The sequence below is a fragment of the Equus caballus genome, chromosome 3 (assembly GCF_041296265.1).
Source record: "Equus caballus isolate H_3958 breed thoroughbred chromosome 3, TB-T2T, whole genome shotgun sequence".
NCBI lineage: Eukaryota > Metazoa > Chordata > Mammalia > Perissodactyla > Equidae > Equus > Equus caballus.
The window spans coordinates 53,961,530-53,971,537 of NC_091686.1; the positions used below are offsets into that span (position 1 = coordinate 53,961,530).

Sequence of the window (10,008 nt, forward strand, 5' to 3'; positions counted from 1 at the left end):
AAGTGCAGTCAAGAATACATTTAGAGCGATTTTACTTATCTTTTGAATTTAACATCGGAAGATGAGTAATATATTAAATTCAATAACAGAGAAGTGAATTTAAAAGAACGAGTCTGTGTGTGAGAGAGAGAGACAGACAGACAGAGACAGAGAGAAAGAGAAACAGAGGGAGAAAGAATATGAAATTTTTGCCCTGATGGTTTATTTAGGATTCCGTCTTGCTCAAGCTGGCTCTCATCACTGATGTATCAATGAAACAAGGTGTTTCTCCCTGTTTCTTCACCTTCTCCTTGAATTGTTAACCCTGATGTTTATTTGAACACCAGCAGCCAGGTTCTTATCCTTTTTTCACCCCACTGAGCTATGAAAGCCAAATTCCCTTTGAAGTCAATGATAATGATAATAAAACCTCACATTTGCTTATCATTCTGAAAATAAAAGAGCTTAAAATACCCTACAGACATGATCTTATTAACCTCGTTATAAAGTCCTTTTTGACACAGTGAATGTGGAGTTCAGGAAGGTTCAAGGCCTCCTCCACGGCTGCACAGTGCACTGACGGCAGAATCAAGTCAAACTCCTCATTTTATCTCAACAGTGGCTTTGACATCTGAACTTCATTTTAAAACCAGATCAGCAGGGAAGAAGAACAAAATAAGACACTGGGCTTTATTCAGTCTTACTTAATCCTTACTAAGAAGGACTTTTGCAGTGACGTTGTAGAAAATGAACTCTGAAGATTGAGGTTTAACTCTATCCTACATATTATGTTTATAAGTGTGAATTCCAAACATCTGATCCATATGTCTTCCATTTTTAGGAAATGTTGTAATAACCCAGAGGCTTATTAATCTCCAGCACATTACTAACAGCCTAGGGTACAGATTTTGTATTACTCCCCAGAGAAATAATCTTCAAATGGTAGAGATGCTGATATCCTAAAGAGGATAGAATATTCTACTTCTTTCCTGATGAAATCACAACATATGTTAAGCAAGAGTGAAGAATGGATTTAATTTGATATTTGTAGTTCCAGAAATAAATTACAAAGAAAATCAAAACAAGAATGCCTAACACAAGCTCATCCAAATTATTGACACCAATAGGGGTGGATGTGACATATGTGCCCTGTTGCCACAGGTGTGATTGGAGACTGAGTCAGAACATACGCTTCCAGGCACATAAATATAAGAGTATACCACACTTAGTGGTTTTGGTTTTGTTTGTTTTTTGTTTTTCCTGTCCAAAGTGGTACAAGAAGATTTTTGGATTTTCTTTTGCCTGTCTGTGCTCCCAAAAGTCTCAAGTTGAAAAAAAAAAGAAAAAGAGAGAGGGGCCAGCCCGGTGGCCCAGCGGTTAAGTTTGCATGTTCCGCTTCTCAGCAGCCTGGGGTCCGCCGGTTCGGATCCTGGGTGCGGACATGGCACCGCTTGGCACGCCATGCTGTGGTAGGCATCCCACATACAAAGTAGAGGAAGATGGGCACGGATGTTAGCTCAGGGCCAGGCTTCCTCAGCAAAAAAGAGGAGGACTGGCAGTAGTTAGCTCAGGGCTAATCTTCCTCAAAAAAAAAAAGAAAAGAGAAAAAGAAAGCTTCTTACTTTGTAGAAGGCACAAAATAGTAGATACTAGTAGTTGAATCACTTTGAGTTCCACCGTGTATTTGTTTAGATCACAAATGGCTTTGAGAATTTCCCTCAGGCCCTGTTCACTCAGTACTCCACACAGCATTGATGTAAATGGAAACTAAGATCGTGAGGCCATTTCTGTCCTTTCCTGCTCAACCCAGCAGCAGTGCAAGTCCACTGCAGGTAGAAATGTGCGATGGTCTCCCTCCCTGTCAATACTGAGGAACAATCAGTGCTCTTTTTGTTTTTCTGTTTATTCTCAGTTAAGCGAAGTACTTCTCAGAATGACTTTCATGCCCTCTGCTCTCTGCTCACCTACCTTTGCCATTATGCAGCTTTGAATATATAACCTGCAATTTTTTTTCCCTCTTTCTATACCCAAAACTTTTCAACAAACATTGACTATTGGGCGCTGCGGGGGGATTAGAGGGGAGTTGCTCTTCGTGGAGTACACACTCCAGCAAGGAGAGCAGACACTGTCAGAGGAGTAGAACAGTGCTGGAGGGGCCTAGCGAAGGGAGCAGTCCACTTCTGGACATGAAGGTTGTCTTGGGAAAAACTCAGCAGAGCAGCCTTGAAGCGTGGTGGGAGGTTTCCATGTCCATAGTTTGGGAGACATTTTTCTAGATAGCAAAGGCACATATGCGTAAAAGGACAGAGGATGTTTGAAGAACAGTGTGCAGAGTGTCCTGGGGGAATGATAGCCCTCAGCCCTGACTTTACCTAATTGTTCTACTTTAGCTCATAAATCTTCTTTTGGAATGCATTCATTTATTATAACCCCTATTTAACACCCACTAAGCATTAGGCTCAGGGCGGGGGGGGGGGGGGGGTGATATGTGCATCTCAAATACGTGAACATTATAATTCAATTTTCAGCCATTCTTTGTAAACGTCACAATATTCTATTTTTATTCATTACTTTTTATGACTTAGGGAAACAGCACCTCCAACCTTACATGCCCATTACAGTCACCTAAAGAACATTTTAAAAGTAGTCATACCCAGGGACCTCCTTGGGCCAATTAAAGCAGATATTCAGGTGATTCTCATGTGAGACCTCTGGTGTGGGTTGTCTAAGGAGGTCTGGTGGTCTGTGCTGTGGAAAGAATTAGCAGTACAAACGCTCACCCTGCCCCAGGACCATAAGTGTGGAACAGATTAACCTCCATCAATCTTCTAGAGCCCTAGTTGCTTCCATCTTTCTTGGTTTGGATTCTTGTGATATCTTTCACTGGGTCCACACGGACTTCAGGATAAAGTTAAAGTTCTTGATGTAGCACACAAGACTCTTCATTAAATTTTTACATATTCAGCCTCATCTGTTGCCATGTACGCGCGCACACACGTGCGCGCGCACACACACATACACACACATCTTTTTTTTGAGGAAGATTAGCCCTGAGCTAACATCTGCTGCCAATCTTCCTCTTTTCTGCTGAGGAAGACTGGCCCTAAGCTAACGTCCGTGCTCATCTTCCTCTACTTTATACGTGGGACGCCTACCACAGCATGGCTTGCTGAGCCGTGCCATGTCCACACCCGGGATCCGACTGGGTGAACCCCAGGCGGCAGAAGCAGAAAGTGTGAACTCCACCGCTGCGCCACTGGGCCAGCCCCCCTCCACACACATCTCTTTGTCCAATGGTATAGACATACTTGCCATTCTCAGAATGTGTTAGGATCCCTTACAACTCCCAGCTTTGAACTTGTGCTTCCTTCTTCTTGTCTGGTCTTCATCCCTCGATTCACTTCACACCTGCGAGTCGCTACCTCCTTCTCCTGGGCTTCACAAGCGTGTGTTCCTTGATCGTGCCCCAATCCTCAGGATGAATTAGGTCTTTCCTACCCTCTACTCTCTGTGCGTAGGTCTCTTACAGTACTTTTCTCACTACACTGTAATCACTAACTTTTCATTGGTCCCCTCACAAGAAGGCGAAGTCCTGCTGAATAGGCAGGAGGTTCTGTTTGCTTCTGAAATCCACTGTACACAAGGCTTGGCATGTAACAGAGGCTCAAATGTGTATTAAAAAAAGAATTACATGACTTTATTGAGTCCTGTTACTATTCCAAAAATTAATAATATTTCCAAATTCCTGCATTGTCATTGAATAATTTTTAAACTCTTGGCACATTTAAGATTTGTGTATAAAACTCCTCGAATTTGGAATATGTTGTTTGAAAATTATGTATTTAAAAAAAACAAAAACAGATTCAGGAAACGCTAAATAGTGTAGTGATTTATTCTTTATATTAATAGCAATTAACCTAACAATGTTTCTTTGTTTGAAAGGAAACTGCCTGCTGAAAAGTAAAAATCTTTTCTTTGCACTTAATTCACTTTTCTATTTCAGGCTTAAGGTAAAGGGAAATGAGAAAAAGACATTTATTTAAATTGGATAAGCAACCTGCAGATCAGTGAGAAAGAACATAACTGTCCTTTGAAAAATCCCTCTCCTTCATATTCCCCCCTCATTAAAAGGGTAAAAGAGCATTGAAATTGCATAAATAATGCTAATTAATATTTAATGAGTGATTGACCAAATGCCAGATGTGAACCTACCGTGACCAAAACCAAGGAAATATCTTTCACTGGTTTTCACAGCCAATGTCTTTGGGGAATTATTTTTCAAATAGGTTGTTTAAAATATTCCTAGTTTTCATAATCAGGCGTTTATCCTTTGCTTCTATATTTAGGTGAGAAGTAAGAAGCTTTGGGCTTATAATCAATGAACCAAAAATCGTGTCTCATGAAAGTGCAACATTGTATACTTCAAAACTACTGGGCGTACAACGAGTTTAAATCCCACTGTGCCATTTTGACTGTAGTGTAATGAAACTTTTCTATTTGGATCGTTTCCTTTCTTACTATTTTATTTCCATCAATTGCTACTTGCTTTCCTGTTACCAGACTGATACTACCAAGATGTTACAACCAAAATTTTCATTTTTAGAGTTGAAACTCTTGGTTAGTCCCCTTCTCACTTCTTCTCTTACCCCAAATTCTTTTTTTTAGGTCTCTCCACATTTGTATTTTCTCCATCCCTCTCAAATATCTTTATCTTATATATTACATATTCATAACTAATAAGGCACTATTGTAGGTTGGGTTGGCTGGGAGGCAGACTCTGAGATGAAAATCCCATTGGAAAGTTTACTAGAGAGTGGCCTCTGGAATAACAACTGTGGAAAAGAAAGGTGGAAAGCAGGAATGAGCAGAGGGAGAGGCTGTGCTACAACACCAAAAACAAAGACTTCAGCTCAGTCTGCTGGCCCCATAGGGAGCACTGAGGCTGAGATGTCCTGTCAAAGTTTCCTGGGTTTAAGTGAGTGGTCAAGGCCTTTATATCTCCACATAGACCACTCATTAGCTCTGGGCTGCCCCTAGAATAGGAGCATGGCCCTAGTCAAAGAGACTCTATTCACCTGAGCCAATTCCAGGGCTCACAGACACAATATTACCATCAGCTAGGGAAGAAGTCCTTCTGTCCTGAAGGGGGATCTTGGTGGCATATCATAGAGCCCACTACAAGACCAAACCAGTTCACCTCTGCCTTTTAGCAAAAAAGGGTAAATCAATACTTCCTAAGGGAATTTAATGACTTTTGCTGACTAAGGGCTTTAGATAATACTATGATGTATGACATGAAAAGTCTCCTTTTGAAAGCAAACAATTTGAGGGACTGAATTAGAGAAAAATTGCAGAGAAAATGGGGTAGAAATGGGAAGGACTGAGTGAGGTAGTTTAGGTATGGGCACCCCATTGAATAAAGTGCCAATGAGAAACACCAAGTGGCATGGTAGCCAAAAGGATTTTAAAGAACATGGTTGTCAATGTCGGATTGGAAGTTGTTGGTGTTGCTTCAATATAAATTTCCTCAACTCTACCACTCCCACCAAAGTCTTTAAATAAGTTTACTTCATGCATATGTTCTGCATGAGTGATGCAGTTTTGGTGGAGATTAAGGTATAAGCTTGAGATTTATGGATGGGTGGACATAGCATGTGTGAAAATAGAAACCCAGATCCAGAATTGATCATTTGAATATAAACCCTTGGGAATTTTGTTAAATCTTAGCAAATATGCTTATAGAAATATTTCATAAATCTGAGCAAATTATACATGGGCATAGAATGAGGTTCAAGTTTATCTTAATAGATTTCAAGGGGTGATAAAACTCCAGGTGATATATAGGTTATATTTGTGAAAACATACATAGTAGTTTTAAAACAGTTAAACAGTGAAATGTTGATAATTCAAAATTTAGCAAAGGCACAACTTTTTGAACTCAGCTGCCTCTGAGATTGCGAAGGCACACTACATGTGTTAGTAAAGGATATTTTTATTAGTAGTATGTTCAAGCCACACTCAGCCTGGAAAACTTTCTTTTCCCACGTGGGTTAGGAGCACTGTTGAAACCCCCACAGCAGCTACAGTAGAAGGCATTTTGTAGGAGAAATGTAAACACGGGACTTGTCAATTGTGTGTACACACCCGACAGACCCATACTGCCAGAATTCTTTTTCTTACATGGATGTTTGTGAACAATTTGTTAAAGGAAGAGAGCAATGAAAATTGGATTAGTAAAATCTGCTTGAGAAAGAGAATCATTGCAGATTTGAGACTGAACCTACAACAACTGGAGGGAGAAAAAAACAAAAAAAATCTGCCGTTTATCAAGTACCTGCTCTGTACCAGGCCCTGAACATGGTGTCTCAAATCCTCACCTGCCTCTGAATGGGAGATAGTCCCATTTTGCTCTGAGGACCCCAAGGGTTAGAGGGGTTATGTCACTTGTCCAAGGCCACAGAATAAGATTAAAACCCAGGTTGGTTTGGCTAAGGGTCTATATTTTCTCAATTGCTGAGACGTTTTGAAACTTTCTCATCAATTTGGATAAAAAAGGAAATGATCAGTCTGACATGTTTCAGCAAAATCCTATGTAGAATATGAATTACCATGAAATGAAGAAACAGAAGAGAAAAGAACAAAAGGATCCTTGTAGAACTTCTGGTCAGTCGGTGTCTTCAGTGGCTAAGTAAGAAGATGTTGGTGATTAGCAAGAACTTCATTGTAATTATACCTGCATAATATTTGAATTTGTTATAAAACACTTATTCTCTTTAGTAAACTATAACCTGTCCATTCCATACTGTTTCATCAATGATTATCAACAGTATTTTGCTGACCTTAAGAGAGGTATCTAAACTCATGAGCCAAACTCATATTTCTAATCACAAAACTGGTTTATTGTGGGCTGACCAGGCAAGCAGCATCCTTTACGGAATGATGTCCAAATCAGATCTGTCTGTGCTTAGATCTGCCCTCTCTTAAATTTATAGATGTCAGAAATTCCTTATTTTGAAAGTATCTATTAATCACACTTACTTTGCGTGAATAGCTACCCACACTACATCTCTATAACTGCTAGATAAATTTGTTGTGACATCATTCTGGACAGGTTTTATTTAAACTGGCTCATAAAGAATAAATCCATGTAGTATGTAAACATAAGGTTATATTTAAATTCCAAAGACTTAGTGGTGAAATTTCTAGAATTAGAGGAGACACTCTTTTAAATTTTTATAACATTCTTTCTCCAAAGAGGTATTTTAATAGCTATTTGGCACTCCTTATGCAAACTTCTTTTGATTCTTATGCATTAACCACCACCCCCACTTTAGTACAACTCTCCAATATGTTTCCATGCTCTCTTCAAAGAACTACTCATTCTTTTCTCTGTCCATGGACTTCATGACTTTAAAATTTAGATGAACAAGTGTAACACTAGAATAGTTTTCTACCACAAAGTCAGCTCCAGTGTCTTCATCGAAAGAAGATATTACCACACAGTTTAGAGAGGGCAGATATTTACCAATCAAATCAAGGCTGTCCCCTGCAGGTTCTAGCTTCACAAAAGCTTGAGTCTCCAATTCCCAGAGTCTGGTCTCAAATATGCTTTCCTTCTGGGCAGGTTTTCGGTAACAGAGCCTGTGCTCACAAGACTCTCCCTTGGGCAGAAGCAAGCACAAAGGCGCCTTTGTCTTCCTCTTGAACAGGATTCAAGGCAGCAGCCCTGGTTTCTTTGCTTATGGGTCCGCCAGGCTGTTCAGCATGACAGGAGGAAGCAGAGTGTGTCTGTGGCCCTCCCACCTGCCACACCACTCAGAGTCAAATGGAAGCAGACCTTTGGGTGTCCACATCATGCTTCTGAAGTCCAGCCAAAAGCTCTTAACAGGAGTCTTCAAAGAAACAGTCTTTCCTCTGGTTATATTTGTATGGTTACCTGCTGTTATTTCCTGGTAAGTACATCTTACAGCAAAGGCGCATTATTCTGTCTCAGAGGAAGGACACATTTAGGAAATATCAATAAATGCTAATTAACATGTTTCCACAGGTTAGAAGAAAAAAACAACAAACGCATTTTTTTCTTTATGTTTTATATATCTAACTGTCCTGTGTAGCATGCCTTTCTTTCTTACAGCGCAAGCAAATATTGACTGAGTTCCTACAAGTGCGCATAAATGGATCATGACGGGAGTGGAACTCCAAGCTTCATACAGGGAAGGCTTGTGTTCTGTCAATGACCTAGAGCCTCTAGGAATTATTGCTTTGTTTGTGTGCAACTTGCATCTCCCTGCCTATTTTTGCTACATTGGGCTTTATACCCTCTATCCTTCCAACTTACTTGGCAAAAAGTGCCAAATGCTATGCGTTTTCCCCTTTGTCATTTTCTGAAATTCTGTTTGTCGTATATTTAATTTACATTGTTCATCACGCTGTGCAGTCTTTTTAATTTCTGTTTCTAATTCTGAGACCAAACTCTTTATCATGTGTTTCTCTCCTATGTTCGTACTTTTATAATCTTTTAGCACGTCTAATTTTTAAAGATTTTATCCTGTGCTTTGTCACTTTCCCCTCTATTTCCCTCATTTTTCATTCTTGCTTTTGGGTTTACATTCCTAGACTGTGATCCCGCTGGGCGCCCGCCTGTTACAGAACAGCAGAGGGATCTCCTGGGAACAGCCTGTCAAAACTGTCTACTTGCCGATTGGTTACAATGCTTGGCAGGTGGCGTGTGACTGATCACTGCTTGAGCAGAAATGTATTAAGCTGATATGTGGCCACATGAGAGTCACCTAAACAACTGATTCTAGATGATAAAGTAGCCAAGGAGCAGAAAAATAAAATTATATGAATAAAAAGCAAAATTACAAGTGAAATCACATAAAATAATGGTAAAATGTCAAAAAATGGGCCAAAATATCCATGTTTCTATTGTTCTCAGACTTACATTTTCTTGCACCATGAAACAATTTTGTTTCCATATAGTATGGATATACCTGTTTAAACTGTGATTTTTCAACATATTTTCTAATTCACGTCTTTATGTTTCTGTTCCTTGTTCTCTCCCAATGTTCACTATAACTGACCTAGATACTCTACACCAAAAGTATTTAGTAGAAAAGAAAATATATGGCATTATGGCAGTGGAGTGAGAGGTAATAAAAACCACTAGGAACGTTACCTGGGCTCCTAATGAATCCTTGTGATCCGTTTAGAGAAAGCCGGTCCCCACAGTATAATGACATGGAGTTCTGCATTTCGGTCTTAATAAAGCCAGAAAGTATTCTTTTATATACATTCAATGAAGAGGAGTAAGGAATTCAATTTTGGAAAAATAGAAAAGCAACTCTATGAAAAAGGAAATCCTGTTTTGAGTAACTTATTCCCCCGTAAAACCAATAATTATATTTAATCGCAGAAAAGTTTAATTAAAAGACAGCCAAATGGAAAATAACAGGTGTTGGTGAGGATATGGAGAATCTGGAACCCCCATACTTTGCTGGGGGGAATGTAAAATGGTACAGCCACTGTGACAAACAGTTTGGCAGTTTCTCAAAAACTTAAAAATAGAATTACCGTATGACCCAGCAATTCCATTTTAGTTATATATCCTGGAAAATTGGAAATGGGTATGCAAGAAAATACTTCTACATGAATGTTCAGAGCAGCACTATTTACAATAGCCAAAGGTGGAAGCAGTTCAAATGGCCATCAACAGACGAATGGATAAACACAATGTGGTATATACACCAAATGGAATATTTTTAGTAATAAAAAGGAGCAAAATACTGATACATGTTACAACATGGATGAACCTCAAAACCATTAATGCTAAGTGAAATAAGTCACTTGCAAGAAGTCATATAGTGCGTGATTCCATTTATATGAAAGATCCAGAATAGATAAATCGACGGAGTCAGAAGGCAAATCAGTGGTTGCCAGGGGCTGAGGAGAGAGGAAAACGGGGACTGACTGCTTAATGGGTACTGGGTTTTCTTCTGGGATGATGAAAATGTTTTGGAATTGTTTACA

At 39.5% G+C, this 10,008-nt stretch overlaps 1 long non-coding RNA gene across 1 annotated transcript; it reads left to right on the plus strand.

The window, feature by feature from the left end:
* Positions 1–7,603: 7,603 nt before the first annotated feature.
* On the plus strand, positions 7,604–9,156 carry LOC138923442 (uncharacterized). Its single transcript, XR_011437044.1, has 2 exons — positions 7,604–7,931; positions 8,114–9,156. It is a non-coding gene; the product is annotated as an uncharacterized lncRNA (long non-coding RNA).
* The last annotated feature ends 852 nt before the right edge of the window (positions 9,157–10,008 follow it).